Source organism: Lynx canadensis, chromosome C1 (genome assembly GCF_007474595.2).
Source record: "Lynx canadensis isolate LIC74 chromosome C1, mLynCan4.pri.v2, whole genome shotgun sequence".
Taxonomy (NCBI): domain Eukaryota; kingdom Metazoa; phylum Chordata; class Mammalia; order Carnivora; family Felidae; genus Lynx; species Lynx canadensis.
In genome coordinates this window covers 161,901,916-161,925,625 of record NC_044310.1, presented here as the reverse complement: position 1 = coordinate 161,925,625, position 23,710 = coordinate 161,901,916, and the positions used below count along the sequence as shown (strand labels likewise).

Genomic DNA, 23,710 nt, shown 5'->3' with positions numbered 1-23,710 from the left:
AAAACAAACGGCCTGAAGTGCAGACTCCCCTTCCTTTGCTCTCCCACCACCCCTCTCTTTCCTGTCACAGCTAATCATGTCCCCTCCTCGGAGTCCTGCTATCATCTCTGTGCTGCTTCCCTGCCACTTGTCACATCCCTTCCCTCTGGGCACCCTCACAAGGTCCCTGGAGCCAAAGCAGGGCAGCTCTGGCTAACTTTCAGTGAGTCTCTGTGCTCTTACTTTGAAAGCACAGGTGGGGCAATTTTTTAATTTTTATTTTTTCCTCACTCATATCTTTTTTCTGTTCTTGGAATTCAGTCCAGAATATCACATTGTATTTACTTGTCATGCCTCCTTAGTGTTCTCCAGTCTGTGACAGTTTCTCAGGCTTCCCTTGTCTTTCATGACCTTGACACTTTTGAAGAGCATTGGTCAGGTACTTTGTAAAATGTGCCTCAATTTGGGTTTGTCTGCTGTTTTCTCATGACTGGACTGGGGTGTGAATTGTTGGGAAGAAGACCACACAGGGGAAGTGTCTTTCTCAAGACATTGAATCAGGGGGTTCATGATATGAGTATAATGCTACAGCTGATGTTAACCTTGACCACTTGGTTAAGGTGGTACCTGTCAGGTTTTGCAACAGTAAGGTTACTACTTTTCTTAAAGATTTTTTTTAATGTTTATTTTTGAGAAAGAGACAGAGCATGCAGCATGTGCAGGGGAAGGGCAGAGAGAGAGGGAGACAGAGGATCCTAAGCGGGCTCTGCACTGATGGCACAGAGACCGATGCAGGACTTGAACCCACGAACTGTGAGATCATGCCCTGAGCTGGAGCTGGAGGCTTAACTGACTGAGCCACCAGGTGCTCCATGTTACTAACTTTCTTTGTTACCAGTAAGTCACTAAATCCAGCCCACACTCCGGGGAAAAGGAATGAAACTCCTATTCTAGAGGAAGGAGTATCAACGAATTTGTGGATATATGTGAAAACCACCACAGTAATTAATTATTATTTTTGGGTAGATAATCTGGGGCGATACAAAGATCCCGTTTCTCCTTAAAGCCTCACCCACCAACTTTCACATTCCTCAGAGGATCTTGCCTGCCACCATTATTACCACAGGGCTCTAAGGCGATTTTGTACTTTCCTCATTCCTTCTACATTTACAATTTGGAATCCTTCTTTAAGGACAGTTTTTCTCTTCTACTCATTTATTTATTCGGTCATTTATTTTTTATCAGTATGGACTCATGGGTGTTTGTTTTTTCTTTGACTTATAATCTAATACTACTGGTATGTATTCAGTGCTCAAAATGTTCCGGGTTTGGACACTGGGAACTTCTTCCGGTTTGCCCCTGTGTCCTCCTGACACGCCTTCATCCTTTTTGTGATTTGCTTTGTTCTGAGCACGACTTTACTTTCTGTCAGTGTAAAATGCCCCAAGCTCACCCCGTGTTTTCAGCCCCAGCCGTAGAATCTGCCATTTCTCCAGAGGGCCTCCCAGGGCATTTTTAATTTCTTTGCTGATATGCTGATGGCTTTATTAAGGGCATAATGTGCTGCCAGACTCAGAATCCTATCCTTACAGGCAACTGTCACAGTGGGAAAGAATCTGACAGATCCATTGTTCCCGACCTGGCACCGAATAGTTTTGTGACCTTGGGCACATAACTATGTAAGCCTCGGTATTCTCTTCTGTAAAATGGGGAATAATAATTGTACTTCCTTATGGGGTGAGAGCATTAAATGCGAGAATGCACGTCAGACAGTTCACATGCCTGTCCTAACTATCCAATAAATGTTTTTTGGTGATAATGAAGATGCTGCTGTTCCTGGTACAGGTGACTGGTTTTAAGGGAAGACTGCCTGGCTTTGTAACTCTAATAAAACTCTCTGCCTCAGTTTCTCATCAGTAAAAATGGGGATAATAACAATAACGATCTCATAGAGCTTTTGTTGGATTAAATGAGTCCAAACACACAAAGTCAATACACACTCAGAACAGAGCCTAGTAAGCCCGTGTTAACTATTAGCTGTTGTTTTTTTGTTTTTTTTTTTTTTAATTTTTTTTTTTTTTTTCAACGTTTATTTATTTTTGGGACAGAGAGAGACAGAGCATGAACAGGGGAGGGGCAGAGAGAGAGGGAGACACAGAATCGGAAGCAGGCTCCAGGCTCTGAGCCATCAGCCCAGAGCCCGACGCGGGGCTCGAACTCACGGACCGCGAGATCGTGACCTGGCTGAAGTCGGACGCTTAACCGACTGCGCCACCCAGGCGCCCCGTTTTTTTTTTTTAATTTTTTTAATGTTTATTTATTTTTGGCAGAGACAGAGCATGAGGGGGGGAGGGGCAGAGAGAGAGGGAGACACAGAATCTGAAGCAGGCTCCAGGCTCCTGGCTTGTCAGCACAGAGCCTGACGTGGGGCTCAAACCCACAAACTGTGAGATCATGACCTGATCCGAAGTTGGACGCTTAACTGTCTGAGCCACCCAGGCGCCCCCTGTTTTTTTAATTATTACTATTGTAGACTAAATGTCTAGTTCCTTTGGTGTTATCCTCCCGATGGTTGGTAGGCCAAGAATTATGGCATAAAAATTAAACGATATAGTTAAAAAAAAAAACCCAACTATGAAATGTAAAGATAAAAGATGGTTAACATCATGCGGTTATCATCCTTAAAAGGAGAACAGCCAAATTCAAATTCATAACTAGTTTGATCACCGTCATGTGCTGCTGACATTTCCTCCTCTGAGGTGTTGACAAATGGCTGAGAAAGAATTACTCAATTCACATTTGCCTCACACTGATGCATGAGGCCCAAATGGCCCACGGCTTTGGGGAAACTCTTTGTAAATCCATCAAATTTGGCCATTAAAAAATGATAACTATGATCAGCCGATGCTGAGGGACCCATTTTGTGGAAAAAAGAAATGAAACCAACACAGTTAGTGACACAATAATTAGGACGCAGGGGAGACTGCTGACAATTTGGAGATGTTTTCTTGGAGAAAATATCAAATGACTTTCAGTTTGCAGGACATTAATAGATAATTAAATTGACAATTTATTGTCGCAGAGTGACAGTTGTTCCCTTCTCCTCTGTGCACATGAGTCAAGCATCTAAAGGCAATTCTTGCCCTATCTTAATTGCGGGATAGAGTGCCATGAAAAGTCCTTCCCTCCCGCTGAAAACCCCAATACATTTCCTTGTTAAGAACGTTAGGATTTTCTCACTATTGGCCTCAAAGTGTGGCCAAAACTACACCAGGATGGGTTATTATTAATTCAATTTTTTTTTGTTGTTTTAATAAACTTATGTTTGAAAACCTTGAGTGCCCAAGTTAGCCTCATCCTCACCAACAGTATCATGGGGCCGTGGACTCTGATGATGATGAGAAATGTCAGCTGACCTCAGCCAACAGCTAGGTGGGGTCTCTCCTCCCTACAAAGAAAAAGCCACTTGTGACCTGGCTGGGAACAGAAGTGGAATGGCCAAGGGCCTGGAGGAGAAAACCAGGCTCTCCTCATTGAGGCCATTTTCTCCAAAATAAGACAATGACACTGGCAGCAACCTTAAGGGATACACGTGTGTTTACTGTTGACAGACATTAGCATTCCTGAGGTCCAAGGATGAGAGACAAGGTGGCTGAGAGAAGTGACAGTGAAGATGTTCAGTGGGTCCACAAGGTAGAGGCAGGCAGTGGGACCTGTAAAGCCATCTCAAGCACACTGTGGTGGGGGCTCACTGGATCAGGAGGGGTCCTCTAGAGCCTGTTGTGGTGATGTGGCAGGCTGCACTACTCTCTGTTTTGGTCACTGCCCAATGCAAGGAAAATGGGTCTGAGTAAAGCCTTAAGGGTGACAAAGATGCTGAGTTGCAAACATCTGGATTCCATCAACGTGAGCACAATACTAACAGTTTTTACTGGAGCATAGCATGCAAGGAGTCAAGCAGGGACAAGTGAGGCTAGAGAGGGGTTGGTTGTGGAGGGCCCTGTGGGCAAGGTGAGGTATTTCCAACTTTATCCTAATAAAGTCCAGATAAAAGATGAACTAAACTAAGGTCGTTTGGTGAGAGGGTGGAGAAGAGATAACAAGATGCTAAGTTCAAACTTGATGGCTGACCTGATGTAGGGGCTGTAGGAAGAGGAGGAGCTTATGATAACCCCTGGGTATCTAGCATGGGTAACAGATATCCAACGACAGGAATAGAGGAGGAAGAGTGGGATTTGGGGTAAAGGTGATGTATTCTGTTATTATTTTTTTAAAGATTTTATTTTTAAGTAATCTCTGTACCCAACGTGGGGCTCGAACTCACAACCCCAAGATCAAGAGTCACATGTGCTACCGACTGAGCCAGCCAGGTGCCCCATATTCTGTTATCACATGATGAGTTGGAGGCATCTGTGGGATCCTTTTTGGAGACATCTGGTCTTCGGACACACTGACCTAGAGTTCAGGACACAGGGATGGGCCTGAGCAACAGATTTGAGAGTCCCAGTGTCCTTATGATAATATAAGCTGTGGGCACAAATAACCTCTTCAGGGAGAAGAGAAGGAAAGGAAAGGTTAACTTAATAACACAAGGAAGGAGAGAGCGGATCCCATGAAGGAGAGTGAGAAATAGCAATCAGAAAACTAGTGGAGACCAATGTAATCAATTGTTAATTTGTTTCTCCTTGAGGTAATCTCAGCCAAACTAGCCTGAGTCCCTCAGACTATTTGGGTCCCTCTGTGGTAACCCTTCAGCAACTTGGTTCAGAACTCCATCCCTTAAAAAGCAAACAAAACAACTACAGTTGGGTGAGACGTTTGGCAAAAACAAATGCAAACTGTATTGGGTAGCAGTTCTGAAACAATTGGTAATTATATAAATATAATTACGTTTATAGGGGTGCCTGGGTGGCCTAGTTGGTTAAGCATCTGACTCTTGGTTTGGGCTCAGGTCATGATCTGACGGTGCATGAGTTGGAACCCCACGTCGGGCTCTGTGCTGACAGGCACATTGCCTACTCTCTCTCCTCTCTGCCCCTCCCCCACTCTCTCTGTCTCTCTCAGAATAAATAAAAAACATTAAAAAAATAAACATAGTATGTGTGTACCAGAATTCCTCCCCAAACTCCAGTATTTTGAGAACCTAGAGGGAGTGGGATTATAAAACAACATTTCGAATTCAGCAAACATGCATGCTCCCCTCATCATTTCTATTCTATTTGCTTTACTTTGGAAAACTTAGTGTTTTGCTACCAAGGTAAAGCCAAGATTCTGTTATTGTTTTTTTGATGGGTAAACCAAGGTACTGGATCCTGATGACTTATTCACATAGGTTATTAAAATCAAAACAGTAATAAGATCATCACATATTATGCCCATTATCAATATTTTTCTATGTTATGAAGACTATCACTCACCTGGCACTCATGCTTCCTTTATTGATAGTAGTTATAAAACAATGTCTCTCAAGCTTCTTGTGTTCTTATCACACTATGGAATAATTTTTGGTGACATGGCAGCCTAGAAGTTACGAACTGGCAGCCCGTGGGGTGAGTTTTGATGGTCCTGCAAGTGTGTTTTAAAAGCCTGCCCTAGCTGACAACATTTGGAAGTCAGGGGATTTCACTTAACAGTTCAGATGTCTGGCTTCTCTTGAAGGACTGGGTCAACAATCAGCGTCTGCTTCACGGTGGCTCTGCCTGCAGACCACGCCTGTCTTCTCCCATTCTGCACTCCCAGACTCTCACGTTTCTATTCCCCATCTCTTCCCTGTAGGCATCTGCGTGGGAGACCAGATCCCTCCGCTCTAGGCCAACCGACAGCTGCTCAAGGTGAATGGCCAACACCGGTCGGTCGTCGCTTCATTATTTGTGTGCATCTCCTCCTGCCATTGGAACTCCTTAAGGGCTGAAGTTTTTACTCGCTTCCTGTGCTTGTGTGCCGACCGTGCTGTGCTAGGCCTGGCACACAGGCCCTCAATAAAAGTTGGGTTAATGAATCTATGAGGTTTTAATTCTTTGCAAGCAGTTGGCTACAGATGAAGAAGGGGAAATTGCAATGATTTGCCTGAGGTCCCAAAGCTTAGAAATCCCGGGTATGAGATTAGTCCAATCGGCCTGTGATGAAGCTGTGAATAAAGAACAGGCTTGGTGTTTGGGTGCATTTCTTGACAGATCCATCAGGCCTCACGTGCGGATTCCTGGGAATCTCTTTTGAGTCACAATGTGCATTCAAAGGCTCTGAGGGATTCTGTAGTAAAACACACAACTTGTTTTATTTGGTTCAGCTGAATGATTTCCTAGTCTTCATCTACTTTTTCACTATTTTTACACTCAGTCTTTGATTCATAACATCCCCTCTTCTCAGATGTACTAAATGGCAAGCAATTTTTTTTTTAATGAAGGTAAAATACAAGTATCCTGGTTAAGACGATTTTGCAAGAATTTTGTGACAGTCCCACAGCTCCCTGGGATCTTCTTCAAAGTATGGCTAAAACCATGTTGGGAAATGTGGCTTTCACTGTGGTGTTCTTAGAAGTCAAGGTTAAGCTGTCTTGTTTCTTTTTCTCCTTGGACTGGGCGGTAAATCTCTGAAGATACAATACCTTAAATTTGTATGGCAATTTATAGTTTACGTTGTCACATGCATCAATCTGCTTTTCCTTACAATAACATTGAGGGTAGGGCTTATTATTATTCCATTTTATAGGCAAATGGTCTCAAAGAGCTTCCCTGACTTGTTCAAGGCCTAAAACTAGCTAGAGGTAATGCCAAGATAAGCCAATCTTTTTATCCTCCGTCTGACCATCTTTTTGTAGTTCTATCCGACTTTCTTCCTCGAGCACATCCTTTTGCTTTTTGGTCAAGTCAGAATGTTGGCTCTAAATTCCTAAGATTTGGGGTTGTGATCCCCTCACCTAAACCTAAAATACTGGCTCCGCTGTTCTCAGTGAAGTCTTGAGGGCCACCGAGGAAAGGCGCTAAAGATGCTAAAGAAGGTTCTAGCACCTCGAAGGCCTGGAGGGCACACGCAGGGAAGTCAAGGGGGCTCCCCTTGAAGAGGCCCAGGACGCAGGAGACGCAGGTCTGGCCCCGGACTTTCGCTCTTTCACCTAAAATCTTGCCCACTCTCCACCGCGCCTCAGGGCCACAAGCCCCTTCTGCGTCCGAACATTTCCTCTCAGGAGCTGCAACCTTGCCTTACTTCCCCCGGCGCTAAGGAAGGAGCCACCGTGTGAAAAGCTTAATTTGCTGAAAGAGCCTCGTGGAAACCCCCTTGCGCGCCTTTAACCTGATGGGCGGGAGTCGCAGGCTCAGCGCCGGGTGTTTGCTGAGTGTGGGTCCAGAAGTGCTGGGACGCAGGCGGGCTGGCGGCCGGGGCCTCAACTTCCACAGCTTCCAGCAACTGGGGGAGGGAAGGGGTCCGCTCCTCGGCGGTGGGGGGGGGGGGGGCTCCAGGTCGAGCGCGGGGGAGGAGGAAGGAGCAGCGCTCGGGTGAGAGAGGGGAGGGAGAACCGAGTAGGGAGAGGGTAGCAGGGGACGGGGTGGGCGCGGGGAGGGGGGAGGGCGGAGCGGAAGGGGCGGCGGGGGAGGCAGGGGCTCTGGGGGCGGTGCGCCCGCGGGCGGGGCGCGGCAGCGGGTGGCTGTGACCGGCCCGCGCCGGCCGTGCCGGGGCCACGGCGCCTGAAGCCGGGCGCTGGGAAGGAGTACGGGGTTGGGGGGGGATGGGGGGGGGATGGGGGGGGGATGGCGAGCGGTTCCTGACGTCGGAGGGGGCGTAGAGTTCTCTCCCGCGCTGGTCGCCGCCGCCTGGACGCCCGCCCGGCTGGGCCCGAGCGTCCGGGTGTGGGGGGGGCGGGGGGCGTTGACCGCTAGGGGCTCAGCGGAAGTCGGGGCAGAGACCTGGAAGGAGGGGCGGCTGGTGGAGGCCCCTCCGGCCCGCCGGGGCCAATTGGGATTTGCTCTTGCCGCTCGGTTAAGCGTGGATTTAAGAGTGGAGCTCAGGCACTCTGTGCTCTCGGGGGAAGGCGGCGGCCAAGAGTGCATCGCGCTGCGGGTGCTCAGATCTGAAGGGCTGGAGCTCGGTGGTCGGGGTTCCAGTGCGACTCTTGCGGGAGTCCTCAACCAAGCCCGGGCCCCCGGTGCTGAACCAGAGGTCTTCGTTTCTGTGGGCCCCACGTTGGAAACTTGAAGTCGTGAGGGGCTCTCTCTTCCAGGCAGAAGGTGTGTGTGAATGCGAGCGTGTACCGAGGTACGTGAGCAGCAGTGAGTGTCCGTGCAGAATGAGGATCTTTATTCCAAGAACCCCAGCTCGCCAGACCTTTAGGGAGGGGTGGGGTGAAGGGTTAGGGCTACCTGAAGGTGAGGCAGCTTGTCCGACTTCAGGATGGCAGGAAATCCCCAGGGAAGTCCTGTCTTCCAATATGACCGGAGGGCTGAGCATCTTAATGGCAGACCACGGCCTCCAGCCTCCATTCCGGTCCTGCCCGAGGAGGAGATCTCCTGGGAAGCTTATCATCACCGAATGACAAATACTCCATTTGTTTACCTCTTCTCCTCTGCTCCCTACCATAGACTGCAAGCTCATACTTTGCTTTCTGCTAACACTTGATTGGATGTTTCCCCCTCTTCTTGGACTCTCCAGTCTCTCTGAAGCCTTCGGACATCGCATGGAAGGCAGTGTTAAGAGCCCAACTTTGGAGACAGACTGAGATATTAGCTCTATGATCTGAGGCAAATTACGTGCCTCCTCGCACTGCAGTGTCCACTGCTGTAAAAGGGAGAGAATAGTAGTACTCACCTCCCAAAGTTCACCGGAGGATTAAATGAAATGATTCATGTAGAATGTATCTAGTCTTATTTGTCGAAGCCAGGAGCACCCACTTACTCTTAAGCTACCTTTGGTATCCCCCCTTCTGTACCCCTTTACTTTGCCACCTAATTAAACAGGGGGTCGCTTGACATGTTTTGTGTACAGATGGTTTGTTTCTTCAATCTGCTTTTTAATTTCTTTAAACATAGTCACTTTTATTTCTATCTGTACTCAGTGTCATCAGTTTGATACATTGCACAGAGCTTGTGTTCAATAAACATTTTTTGATTGATGAATAGAATCTCACTGATATTATTTTCTAGAGAGTGGTCTTTCTAGAAAGTTTGAAGTTATGGGAAAGGAAAACTCTTCATGGGGCAGGGTAAATAGAAGAAAACTTGATAGGTGAACTTATCTTGTTAGATTAGGGCCGTAAAAATGCATCATGTATAGTAATCTCAGCTATATAAAGAAGACTGCAAAAAAGACAATTGGAAGCAAATGCACCAAATGTTAGAGTTGATACCATGGTGAAGTAGGATTATGAGAGTGTGTGTGTGTGTGTGTGTGTGTGTGTGTGTGTGTGTTTTCTCTTGCTTTATACTTTTTAGACCTTTGCAACTTTTCTACAGTCAGTATGTATTACACCATTACTCAGGAAAATTACTTCAATTATGTAATTTAAGTAATAAAAGTGATCATATTTTGGACATTTACAGGTGGAGGGACATACCTGAGAGTAAAACAATGGTTTTCCTCCATTTTTTTTCCCAGACCAGATCAGTCTTTACTGATTCGTGCGAGAAAATCAACTTACCAGTTTGAGAGGTGGAAACATTTTCTTTTTCAGTGACCAGAATACTTGTCTTGACTATTTAGGAGGACTTCCTTTGAAGTGTCAAGATCCCAAACAGGGAGCCCAAATTATAGAAAGGTTCATATTAAATCCAGAGTCAAGGCAAAGTGATTAGAATGGTTGTAACAGCCTACTGAACTTTGACCTTGCCAGTGATTTTCTTTTTGAGCTTAAAAATGTAACAGTGCCATCCTGCTTGTATTACTGTAACCCTTTTTCCTTTAATGTTTATTTATTTTTGAGAGAAAGAGCGCGTGCGCACACACACGCACATGGGGGAGGGGCACAGGGACAGAGAGAGAGAATCTCAAGCAGGTTCCATGAGGAGCCCAACTTGGGTCAGATCTCCTTACACTGGGATCATGACCTGAACCCAAATCAAGAGTCAGATGCTTAACCAACTGAGCCACCCAGGTGCCCTTACAACCTTTTTTTTTTTTAATGCCAGATTTACAATTTACTTCAAACTAAGTTGCCTTCCATTTTTATTGAAAATTAGGGCAACACCTTGACTTCTATGTGCACAGTCATTCATTTAACAAAATTTACTAAGTACCTACCAAGTGCCAGGCCCCAGGCAGATGCTGAGAATACCAGGCAACACCTGGTTCTTATCTTCCAGGAGCTTGGCATCTAGATAATGGATATGCATATTTATAAACGATGATGTATAGGGAATTATTATGGAGGCTCTGGTAGGTCCCTGAATAGACAAACTTACAGCAGCAAGTGTCACATGAAGGAGTAACCAGTTCTCGTGCGGCAAGAGGACAACGAGAAGGAGGAGGCAGGAAAGCATCATAGAAAACTAGTTATCTGGGCTGATTATGAGTCTTTAGCTTATAAGTGGTTAGTCCTTCCTGATGTGAGACAATGATTTTTTTCTGTACTTTGCTCTGATCATGTTGTTTTATACTCTAGCCATCTGATTACATTCTCGGATACATTAATGGTATGCTTTGTGATTCCTTCCTTTGTTGATAGGTGCAGTGAGTTTATAACATTCAAATTCTATTCCATCATATTCTACGGACTGGCCAAAATTTAAAAATATGTAAGTCCTTTTTTCATGTATGATTTAGACTTCTAAGACAACTTAAACCTTAAACTTTTTATTTGTACTTAAAACATATAATTGTACATTCATTTCCCAGTTTTTAGGTGTGGGGCTCACTGTGTGGGTTTGCTGATTGGAAATGCTCCTTGTTTTTCTTGCAAAAGCCCCATTCTTGATACCTTGGGTTTAGGATTGCCAACCTTTGTTTTTCTATAGCGGGAGAGAGAGTTTAAAGACACTTGTAAACAATATTAGTGTGGAGTTCTTTTAGGCTTTATAATTTCTTTCCTCATTTTTTAGTTTTCTAGCTTGCAACTAATTTGACATCAGTTTTTGTTATTTATTTTTTAGTGACCTGCCTTTATAGTCTTTTCAAAGTGTTCAACTTCATTTTTACATTATTTTTCATGTCTGGCTTTAAAATTTACTTGTTTTGGGTTTTCTTTTTTTGCACTCATGTTTCACTTTTGATGCCATAAATATAAACACATTTTAGAATAAATAACTGATTTTAAGCATACAATATAACTGTTCTATACTGTTTCATTTTAAAAATGCCAGTCATGACTCAGTGAATTTATGTCAACCCAGTAAACTGATATGAAGACTTACACTTTGAAAAATACTGTGATAAAGAGTAGCCTGCTAACATTCAGTGCACCTGGCATCATTGGGGGTTAAAGAGAGTTAGAGAGCAAAGGTAATCCAGGAAGTTGGTTAAGTAATGTTCCATTAAGAGAGCTTCTCCTGTATTCAGATTTTGTTGTATTAAATTTCTGGGTCAACCACTAGGGTTTGCAAATTTCATTGCATTCAAGTTTTGGCTCCTCTGTTTTGAGTTTTAAAGCTGGAGTAGATCTAAAACTCTCAAACTTAGAGTTGGTGCTAATGGCCCACAGGGTTCATGTAATATATTTAGCCACCATAACTGAACCATTTGATGATAGCCTTTTCCATGGATAGAACAAGGAGATTAATTGATAAAATGGCTAAGCTAATATAAAAAAGCATTTTTTCAAGTTTATGATAATGTCTGAGGCCTCTAAGAACCTCCACTTAAGCCTTAGCCTTGTGTTCTCTCCAGGGAGAGAAAGATATTTGATGGAATCAGAAAAGGATATGCAAGCAAGAATATTTAAGTTGAAATCAAGACCTTTCTTCTCCTCAGTGAAGGCTCCGAGTTACAAAAGATGGGGCCAGTGAAAGAATGGACTAACTGTGGTAAAATATCTGGGAATCTCCACCTGTGCCTTAGGTACCTCAATTCCGTTTTTAATGAGGGCATGCTGTATAACATACTTCGTATCTGCGGATGTCAGGCCCGGAACTTTAGAAGTAGGTTGGGTGTGGAGATTGCTGAGGAACAGGACTGGCGGAGGATGTTCACTAGGCACATCTCCTGACATTATTAGCTGTTTTTTGAACCTTCCAAAATGGATAGAGTTAGAGAGATTGCAGTTATAGAGAGGATACATTAATGTCAGAGAGAGAAGTCAACCAATTCTGCAAACTGGGCCTAATGACTGCTCGTCACTATTGTGTAGTTCCCCCAATTCACATTGTCAGTATAACCAGAGTGACCAGGCTCTCAGGGACCGAGTCATGCTAGCCAGACTCACTGAAGACTCTTGAAAGAACGGAACATCAGTTCACAATGGAGAGACTCATCTCTAGTGACCAAGAGAGGATCCTCTTGGATATATGTTCTCCAGGATCCTCTGCTAAATCCTGGGTACCTGGGGAACCACCCTAGTAACCAGAAAGTTGTTTAGGGATCTTAAAATCACAAAGAGAAAGGGATGGTGTTATGGACTGAACTGTGTCCCCAACAAATTCATATGTTGAAGTCCTAACTCCCAGTACCTTGGAATGTGACTTTATTAGGAAATAGAGTCATTGCAGAAATAATTAGTTAAGATTAAGAGTAGAATGGGACCTAATCCAATATGATTAGCATCCTTATAAAAAGGATGGGATCAAATTAGTTATTATCAACTTAAATTTTTTTAGTGTTTATTTTTTGAGAGAGAGAGAGTGTGCATGGAGGAGGGGCAGAGAGAGAGAGAGAGAGAGAGAGAGAATACCAAGCAGGCTCCAGGCTCTAAGCTGTCAGCACAGAGCCCAACATGGGGCTTGAAACCATATACCATGAGATCATGACCTGAACCAAAGTCAGACGCCCAGCTCACTGAGCCAGCCAGGTGCCCCAGCATTATCAACTTAAAATAGACTGTTATAGATATAAGTTGTCACAGATAAACCTAATGTAATCACATAGTAAAAACTGTAGTAAATACACAAAAGATAAACAGAAAGGAATGTAAGCATACCACTAAAGAAAGTCATCACACCGCAAAGGAAGAGAGCAGCAGAGGAAGAAAGAAACAGAGAGTAACTGTAAAAACAGCCAGAAAACAATTAATAAACTGGCAACCAACACATACCTATCAATAATTATTTTAAATATAGGTGGGCTAAATTCTCCAATCAAAAGACAGAGTGGCTGAATGGATAAAAAAAAAAAAACAAACCCAAGACCCCCCTGTGTTCTATCTGCAGGAGACTCACTTTCAATGTAAGGACACACCCTTACATCTGAAAGTGAAGGGACGGAAGAAGATATTCCGTGCAAATGGAGACCAAAGGAAAGCTGGAATAGCTAGACTTCTGTCAGACAAGATAGACTTTCAGACAGAAGACTGTAAGAGACAAGGCAAGTTGTTACATGATAAAGGGGTCAACCCGACAAGAAGATACAACATTTGTAAATACGTACCCAATAGAGAAACATCCAAATATATAAAGCAAATATTAATAGATCTAAAGGAAAAATAGCAATACAAGACTACTAGAGGACATTAATACCCAACTTACATCAATGGATAGATAATCCAGACAGAAAATCAGTAAGGAAACATTGGTCTTAAATGATGTGTTAGACCAGAGAGGCTTAATAGATAGATACAAATATTCCATCCAAAAGCAGCAGAATATACATTCTTCTCAAGTACACATGGAACATTTTCCAAGATAGACCATATGCCACAAAACAAGTATTAATACATTAAAGAAGATTGAATCATATCAAACAACTATTCTGACCACAGTGGTATGAAAGTAGAAATTAATTACATGAAGAAAACTGGAAAATTCACAAACGTGGAAATTAAACAACATGCTATTGTATAAAGAGTGGTTCAACAAAGAAAAGAGAAATAAAATAATACTTGGAAACAAATGAAAATGGAAATGTAACATGCTAAAATTTATAGGATGTGGCAAAAGCAGTTTTTTTTTTCCTTTCTTTCAAAGTTTTTATTTAAATTCCAGTTAGTTAATGTACAGTTTAACATTAGTTTCAGGTATGAATTTAGTGATTCATCACTTACCTATGATACCCAGTGCTCACCACAAGTGTCCTCCTTGATACCTATAACCTATCTAACCCTTCCCCCCCTGTGCACTCCCCTTCAGTTACCATCAGTTTGTTCTCTATTGTTAAGAGCAAAAGCAGTTCTAAGAAGGAAGTTTATAGTGATAAATTCCTACCTCAAGAAACAAGAAAAACCTCAAATAAACAACCTAACTCTACACCTCAAGAAACTAGAAAAAGAACGAATGGAGCCCAAAGTTAGTAGAAGGGTAAACAAAGACTAGAGCAGAAATAAATGAAATGCAAACTAAAAAGATAATAGAAAAGATTAATGAAATTAAGAGCTGTTCTTTGAAAGGATAAACAAAATTGACAAGTGTTTAGCTAGACTCCCCAAGAAAAAAAGAGGACTCAAAATCAGAAATGAAAGAGATGTTACAGCTGATACCATAGAAATACAAATGATTAATAGAGACTACTATAAATAATTTACACTAACAAATTGGACAAACTAGAAAAAATGGATAAATTCCTAGAATACACAACCTACCAAGACTGAATCATGATGAAATAGAAAATCTGAATAGACTAATTTCTAATAAGGAGATTGAATCAGTAATCAAAAACTTCCCAACAAACAAAGTCCAGGACCAGATGACTTTACTAGTGAATTCGACCAAACATTCAAAGAAGAATGAATACAAATCCTTCTCAAACTTTTCTCAAAAATAGAAGAGCAGGGAACTCTTTTTAAAATTAAAAAAAATATTTATTTGTTTTTGAGAGAGAGAGAGAGGGAGAGTGCGAGTGGGGAAGGGGCAGAGACAGGGAGACACAGAATCTGAAGCAGGCTCCAGGCTCTGAGCTGTCAGCACAGAGCCTGATGTGGGCCTCGAACCACAAACTGTGAGATCATGACCTGAGCCAAAGTTGAACACTTAACCGACTGAGCCACCCAGGTGGCTTTTTTTTTTTTTTTTTTGGGAACTTTTTAAATGAATTTTACAAGGTCAGCATTATCCTGTTACCAAAAGCAGGCAAGGATGCCGCAAGAAAATTACTGGCCAATATCCCTGATGAGTATAGATGCAAAAATCTTCAATAAAAAACAAACCAAATTCAACAATACATTAAAAGGATCATATACCATGATTGAGTGGGCTCTTTCTAGGAATGCAAAGATGGTGTGAGGTCTACAAGTCAATCAATGTGATACACCACATTAACAAAATGAAGGATAAAAATATGATTAGGTCAGTAGATAGAATAAGCATTTGACAAAATTTATCATCCATTTATGACAAAAACTCTCACCAAGTGGGTGTAGAGGGAACATACCTCAACATAATAAAGGCCATATATGACAAGCCCACAGCTAAGATCATACTCAATGGTGAAAAGCTGAAAGCTTTTCCTCTAAGATCAGGAATAAGACATGGATGTCCACCCTTGCACTTTTATTCAACATGTTATTGAAAGTCCTAGCCAGAACAATTAGGTAAGAAAAAGAAATAAAAGTCATCTACACCAGAAAGAAAGAAGTAAAACTTATTATTTGCAGGTGACATAATAATGTATACAGGAAGATCGTATAGAATACATCAAAAAGCTGTTAGAATAAACAAACTCAATAAAATTGCAGGATACAAAATTTATACTAAAAAAATATGTTTCATTTTTGGGGGCACTTGGGTGGCTCAGTCAGTTAAGCATCTGACTTCAGCTCAGGTCACGATCTCACAGTCTGTGGGTTGAGCCCTGCATGGGGCTCTGTGCTGACAGCTCAGAGCCTGGAGGCTGCTTCAGAGTCTGGGTCTCACCCTCTCTCTGTCCCTCCCCCTCACACTCTGTCTCTCAAAAATGAATAAACATAAATTTTTTTTAAATTATGTTTCATTTTTATATACTAAAAGTGAGCTATCAGAAAGGGAAATTAAGGGGCGCCTGGGTGGCACAGTCGGTTAAGCGTCCGACTTCAGCCAGGTCACGATCTCGCGGTCCGTGAGTTCGAGCCCCGCGTCAGGCTCCGGGCTGATGGCTCAGAGCCTGGAGCCTGTTTCCGATTCTGTGTCTCCCTCTCTCTCTGCCCCTCCCCCGTTCATGCTCTGTCTCTCTCTGTCCCAAAAATAAATAAACATTGAAAAAAAAAAAAAAAGGGAAATTAAGAAAATAATCTCACATCAAAAAGAATAAAATACCTAGGAAAAAATTTAACCAAGGATGTGAAAGACATATATTAAAAACTCTAGGACATTAATGAAAGAAATTGAAGAAGACACAAATAAATGGAAAAATAGTCCATGCTCATGGATTGGAAGAATTAATATTGTTAAAATGTGTATACAATCCAAAGCAATCTACAGTTTCAATGAAAGCTCTATCAAATGGCATTTTTCACAGAAATAGAACAATCCTAAAAAAAAAAAAAAATAGAAATCCTAAACTTTGTATGGAACCATAAAAAACCTGGAATAGTCAATCTTTTGAAAGAAGAACAAAGCTGGAGGTGTCACACTCCCTTATTTCAAACTATTACAAAGCTTTAGTAATTAAAACAATACGGTATTGGCACTAAAAACAAACATAGATCAATAGAACAGAATAGAGAGTCCAGAAATAAACCCACACATATATGGTCCATTATTTTTTTAAGTTTATGTATGTATGTATGTATTTTTTTGGGGGGGGGGGTGGGGAGGGGCAGAGAGAGACAGGAGCACAGCTCAGGGCTCAAACCCATGAACCGTGAGATCACAACCTGAGCCAGAACCAAGAGTTGAATGCTTAACCAACTGAACCACTCAGGTGCCTCTATACGGTCAATAATAACAAAGGAGCCAAGAAAATATGATGGGAAAAGTACAGTCTTTTCAGTAAATGGTGTTAGGAAACTTGGGACAGCCACATGCAAAAGAATGAAACTAGACCACTATCTTATAACATGCACAAAAATTAAAATGGATTAAAGGAGTGCCTGGGTGGCTCAGTCAGTTAAATGTCAGACTTTGGCTCAGGTCATGATCTCACGGCTTATGGGTTTGAGCCCCGTGTCGGGCTCTGTGCTGACAGCTCAGAGCCTGGAACCTGCTTTGGATCCTCTGTTCTCTTCTCTCTCTCTGTCCCTCCCCTGTTCATGCTTTCTCTCTCTTTCTCTTTCTCAAAAATAAATAAACATTAAAAAAAAAACTGCTAGAAGGAAACATAGGTGGTAAGATCCTTGACATAAGTCTTGGTGATATTTTTTGAATCTGACACCAAAAGCAAAAGCAGCAAAAGCAAAAATAAATAAGTGGGATGACATCAAACTAAAAAGCACAGCAAAGGAAACAATCAACAAAATCAAAATGCAACCTGCTGAATGGGACAAAATATTTGCAAATCATATATCTAATAAGAACCTAATATCCAAAATATATAAAGAACTCAAACAACTCAATAGCAAAAAAACATACAATCCAATTAAAAAATGGACAGGGAATCTAAATAGACATTTTTCCAAAGAAGATATACAGATGGCCAATAGGTTCGTGGAAAGGCGCTCAACATTACCAATTATTGGGTAAATGCAAATGAAAATCATAATGAGATATCACCATCACACCTGTCAGAATGACTATTCTCCAAAAGAGAAGAAATAACAAATGTTGGTGAGGATGTGGAGAAAAGGGAACCCTTGTGCACTGTTGATGGGAATGTAAATTGGTGCAGCTGCTATGGAAACACTATAGAGGATCCTCAAAAAATTCAAAATAAAACTACCATGCGATCCAGCAATTCCATTTCTGGATATTTATTTGAAGAAAATGAAAGCATTAATTCAAAAATATATGCACCCGCATGTTCTTTGCTGCATTATTTACAACAGCCAAGACATGGAAGCAGTCTAAGTGTCCATTAATAGATGAATGGATAAAGAAATTGGGGGGACACACACACACACACACACACACACACAAATACACAAATGGAATGTTACTCAGCCATAAAAAAGATTGAAATTTTGCTATTTGTGACAACACGAAAGGACTTTGAGGGCATTGTGTTAAATGAAAGAAGCCAGAGAAAGACAATATCATATGATCTCTCTTATATGTGGAATCTAGAAAAAAACATATAATTAAACTCATAGATACAAAGAACAGATTGGTGGTTGCCAGAGGCAGGGAGTGGTAGGGCTAAGAGAAATGGGTGAACTTTTTGTTTGTTTGTTTAAATAAGTTGGATAAAAACAATGATAATTTTATTGTTGAACAAAAAATAGCAGATTCAGAGATTGATTAAATATGATTATGAAAATGTCAAAAGCAAAATCTAGTCCTATAAACTGGCATGAAATTTAACAAAATGTTAATCTAATTCTATTTAAGTGACAAAAATACCATTGTTTTTTGAATATTGATTATTTGTATGGAAAAATCAAGAAACAAAGATTTATGCAAACAAAAGGAAATAATTATCTAAAGAGAACTCCAACTCCCAAAGTTCATTAACAGTTTCGACTTCGAAGTATTCTTCTGTGGGTGCCTGGATGGCTCAGTCGGTTAAGGATCTGCTCTTGATTTTGACTCAGGTCATGATCTCATGGTTCATGAGATCAAGCCCTATTTCAGTCTCTGCAGTGACAGTGCAGAGCCTCCTTGGAATTCTCTCTCCCCCTCTCTCTCAAAATAAACAACCAAAAAAATATTCTTGGGGCACCTGGGTGGCTCAGTCGGTTAAGCATCCCACTTCAACTCAGGTCATGATCTCATGGTTTGTGAGTTTGAGCCCCCGCCTCGGGCTGTCAGCACAGAGACCCTTTTGGATTCTCTATCTCTCTCTCTGCCTCTCTCCTGCTCATTCTCTCTCTCTCTCTCTCAAAAATAAGTAAACATTTAAAAATACTGTTTATTGGGGCGCCTGGGTGGCTCAGTCGGTTGGGCGGCTGACTTCGGCTCAGGTCATGATCTCGCAGTCCGTGAGTTCGAGCCCCGCGTCAGGCTCTGTGCTGACCACTCAGAGCCTGGAGCCTGTTTCAGATTCTGTGTCTCCCTCTCTCTGACCCTCCCCTTTCATGCTCTGTCTCTCTCTGTCTCAAAAATAAATAAAAAATAAATAAATAAATAAATAAATAAATAAAATAAAAATACTGTTTATTATATCTCAGTTGTCTTTGTCATACTTGTTATGTCTCACAGTACACCTGTGTTGCTCCTGCCAAGTATGGATACACACTCCCCAAACTATTCTCAGTTTTAATGAACAGAAGAATTACCTGGAGCTGCTGATTTAAAAAGACGAAGATGAAGATGAGGGTGAAGATGAAGACAAAGAAGAAGATGGAGAAGAAGGAGAAACGAGAAAGAAAGAAATAACAAAAGAAGATGGAGATTTTTATAATCCCTGTCCCTTGAAATTTTGATTTGTAAGTTTGTGGTTGGACCCAAGAACCATCATTTTACATAAGCACCATAGGTGTTGTTAACCCCACTGATTGTTGATTCCTATCATTTTCTTTCTTAGAACATAGTCAAAATTCCAATCAGAATTCTCTGGAGACATCCAGCGTAGTCCAACTTTGGTAGGTCCTACTCCTAACTTTATGGTCTTAGGCATTTTCCCATAAGAGTTCAGACGTAGGGGCGCTTGGGTGGCTCAGTCGGTTGAGCATCTGACTTCGGCTCAGGTCATGATCCCGTGGTTCATGAGTTCGAGCCCTGCATCAGGCCCTGTACTGACAGCTTGGAGCCTGGAGCCTGCTTCGAATTCTGTGTCTCCCTCTCTCTCTGCCCCTCCCCCCTCACGTTCTGTCTCTCTCTTTCTCTCTCTCTCAAAAAATAAACATTGGAAAAAAAAAAAAAAGACTTCAGAAGTAGGTGAGGTGTCAGAGCCAGGCTGATTCATTCATTCATTCAGCAAACCTTTTTGAGTACTGCATCAGGGAAACAAATAGACATAAATCTCTTACATTCTTGCTGGGAGGAGTCAATAAATCAATAAGTACACTAGGTGAGCAGTACTAGAGAAAAAAGTAAGCAGGGTAGGGAGATTGTGAGTGCAGAGGGTCTTGCAGACATTGTGGTTCTCAATGGGGTGACCTGGTTAGGTCTCACTGACAAAGTGACCTGGAAGTGAGCCGTGTGGCTCTCCAGAAGATGAGAGTCCTGGGCAAAGAGGACAGCCAGTATAATGTCCCTGATCAGAAGCTGAGCAGACCTGGTGTGAGAAAGGGAGGGGGTGTGGCAGGGGCTGAGGTCCCAAAAGGGTGCCGGGAGCCAGATTATGCACTTACAGGGCATTGCAAACTCGCTGGCTCATTCGCAAGTGCGATGGGGAGCCATTGGACGATTCTGAGCAGTGACATGATCTGACTTACATTTTTAAAGTGTCACGCAGGCTGCTTTAGGGGGAATAGGAGCAGAAGCAGGGAGACCAGTTAGGAGGTGACTCCAGTAATCCAGGTGAAATATGGCAATAGGGTGGTGGCAGCAGACATGGTGACAGGTGGTTGGATGCCATATATATTTTGAAGGTAGAATCCATCGTTTTCTGATTGATTCGATGTGAATGTTGGAGAAGAGAGATCTCAAGGACTCTAATCAGGGTGAAATCTTGGAATTGTTGCTTGGAATGCTGAATAAAAGCATCCCCAAAGGAGGAAGCGCATGGTCTACGTGTTGCTGGCAGCCATCCATCCTGTGTTCGTGAGGAGAGCCAGCCTGAGGTTGGAGCCAATGCTGTGTTGGCAGGGCAGAGTGGCAGGAAGAAATTGTCCTGAGGGCGGTGCTGAGCCACTGAGTCTACACCCGAAGTCGGATCGACCTCTGCACTGCCAGTTGCGAGAACAAATGAGTCCCCTTGGTGACTTTGTTATTTGCATCCAAAACATGAATACTGCTACTCTGACCCAGACTCAGAGACGTCTTTCAGATGCATGATTTGCCTAAAGACGCTTTTCATAGTCCTACCTGAGTTAGCCTGCAGACCTCAGGTATGACTTTCTCCAAATGTTCTTTCTCATGCCTCTTTCATCTCATTGGTCTTTGGCACATCGTAATCTCCTTAAGATAAGAGTACTGAGTCAGGAGCAGGGCCAGACAGACCTGGCACGGCGGAAAGTCTGGAATTATTAGCCCCATATCCCTATTAATAGTAGTGGAGGTAGCTTCACCTGCATTTTACAAAGTTGAGAGCAGAGATCAAAAGGTCTTCTATTTCAGATCTAAGATTAGTTTTTCTGATGGCCAATCACAATCTATGTGTCACATACAAGAGAGTAGAGCTTTTCAGGAGGAGGTCATTTAACTGGTTGCTTCACTGACTGGCAGTATATTGGTACAGATACCACAGATCTGATCTTTAGCTCTACAGATGCAATAACTATTGGGTCCCTTCATTCAGGGTGATTAAGCTGGGAGGGATTAATTCATCATAGCCAAACTTACAAGACACTGATATATAAACCAGCCTGTCATGTTATTTATAGTTAAGAAATGTTTCTCAGACTTGAAAACGTGTGGACCCTTGAATATATCCCCATTTGAGAACTATTGCTTTCACACTTACATTATGAGACTTTAGATGGTCACTTGACCAAAATAGTCATCAATGCAAGTCCAGTCTGGGCATTGATATTACAGAGCATTACTCTGTAAAAAGATGGTGATCCAGGTGATGCTTGTGTTAAAACGTTTATGCGATCTTTCAAATGAAAACACAACATTTAAAAGTTATTCTAAAGAATTCATGGACCTCTGAGAATTTGATTAAAGTCTTCAATATGGAAAACAATGCAATAGGAGAAAGGCTTTGTTTGAAAATTGGAGCTGGTTATATACACAGGATGCTCTAAAGCAAGTCTACTCAGGAAACTGGATTGTAGATGTAAAGACAGATTGTGGGGTGTAGAATAAGAACAGAAGGAACTGGCTGTTTGCAGGGAGCACAGCCTTTAGACCAGGGGAGCTGGTTTTCCTCTCTGTACTTGTTCTACAAATACTTCTGTTTAAGACTACCAGTCAGGGAGAACAGAGTTGCATCGTTCTTGCATCATGGTAGAGAAGCACTGACAACTTCTTATTTACTAACTTCCTTTTTCCTAGACCTCATCTTGAATCCGTGAACCCTCCCTGCCAGTGCATCATTTCTAGGTAAATAGGAAGTATGTTCTCTTCCTGACAAGGAAGGAGCTGGGGCCAGATTGGTGGAACTCCAAAGCCCATGCTCTTTCCAATTAGCAAGTTGCTGGTTTCCATCATCGAACTAAAATAATGAGGGACCTGTATATTCTATAGGAGATGGTAAAAGCAACTTTGAAAAAAATCTCTTCCGGTTTAGTCTAGAGCAAACTCTGAGAGTCGATCATTCTTCTTAAATGACTTCACACAGTGTTCTCTGCCTACTCCTGTTTTAGATCTACTTTTAACAAACCCTCCCCTCTCCCACCTCCAGCCCCAACTGAGGAACGAGGGAGCACTCACGGCCCATTGTCACATACTCCCACTTCTGGCTTTGGAACCAGGCTGGAGTAGAGCCAGACTCAGTGCTGGGCTGCCTCCAAGCAGGCTGGAGAATGCATCCTGTTCCCAGGCAGTGATTCCAAGGGCAGCGTTCAATCGCCAGTTCTTCCCTGGCCCATCAGAGCCTGGCAAGGGCATGTAATCCCTTGGTCCATTTAGCCAATGCCTGCCTGTTCTCTAGTAGAGTCAGAAATTGGGGGGGGGGGGGGGGGAGTGCCTGACCAGTTTAGAAATGAGAGGGCTCCCAGGGAGCATGCCCTGAAGCCCAGGAAGCAGTGCTCTGGAGTATTCATTCAGTCGTTGCTAACCCCTCCCTTTCCTATGGCCACACTCCTTGGTGCTGATGCCTGTAAACGTGCCACCAGTGACGGCCAGCCAGCTAGACTACGTCTGTGGTCTTTATATACCCTACCATTTCTTACTTTTGTGTGCACTTCTTCCCAAAGCCTGGAATACTGTCCCTTTTAGCTCCTCCTCCCCAAATCCTCCCTACCCTTTAAGAGCCATGGCTGAAATGAGCCTCCCAGAAGGCCTTCTGTGATGCATAACCACAAACGATGCCTCCTTTTGTCAACAGCCATACCCATCTTCCTGGACCTATCTTAAAACAATTTTCTGGTTTCTGTTGTAACTATTGACAGACATTTCTTGTCTCTTCCATCGAGAAACAAGGTAGGATGTGAGGGTGTGTCTGACTGCTTTTCTTTTTCCCACAAGGAAAAACATATTGTAGGTGCTTAATATTTGTTGAATGAATAATAAATTGGAAGCATTGTACATGTGGTGCACAGATTACAGAAGACTGGATCCTTTACACCTCTCTCTTTAGAAACTGCCCCTAGGGGTCCCTCTGATCTCCCCACACACCTGCAGCTAACAGGGCCTATTGAGGGGGGAGGGGAGCCTCCAGGTCCTTGATTCAGCATTAAGCCAATATCCTTTCTGAATGGTCAAGTGCTTAGACCATAGCAGTGGTTAAATATTTTGTACATCAGCCCTGCTTTTAAGACAGGTGGCACTCAACCAAATGACATAGAAGAAACACGGGTTCAAATGCATGTTTTGGCAGTCAGACATTCTGGTTGAATGCAGGGCACAGGTGAGGTGCTTTGAGGCAGCTACTAGAAGGTGGGGAA

General features: G+C 42.6%; 1 long non-coding RNA gene across 1 annotated transcript; it reads left to right on the top strand.

Annotated features, from left to right (window-relative positions):
• The first annotated feature begins 7,736 nt into the window (after positions 1 to 7,736).
• Positions 7,737 to 19,747, top strand: LOC115521369. Its single transcript, XR_003971051.1, has 3 exons — positions 7,737 to 8,229; positions 10,631 to 10,700; positions 19,254 to 19,747. It is a non-coding gene; the product is annotated as an uncharacterized LOC115521369 (long non-coding RNA).
• The last annotated feature ends 3,963 nt before the right edge of the window (positions 19,748 to 23,710 follow it).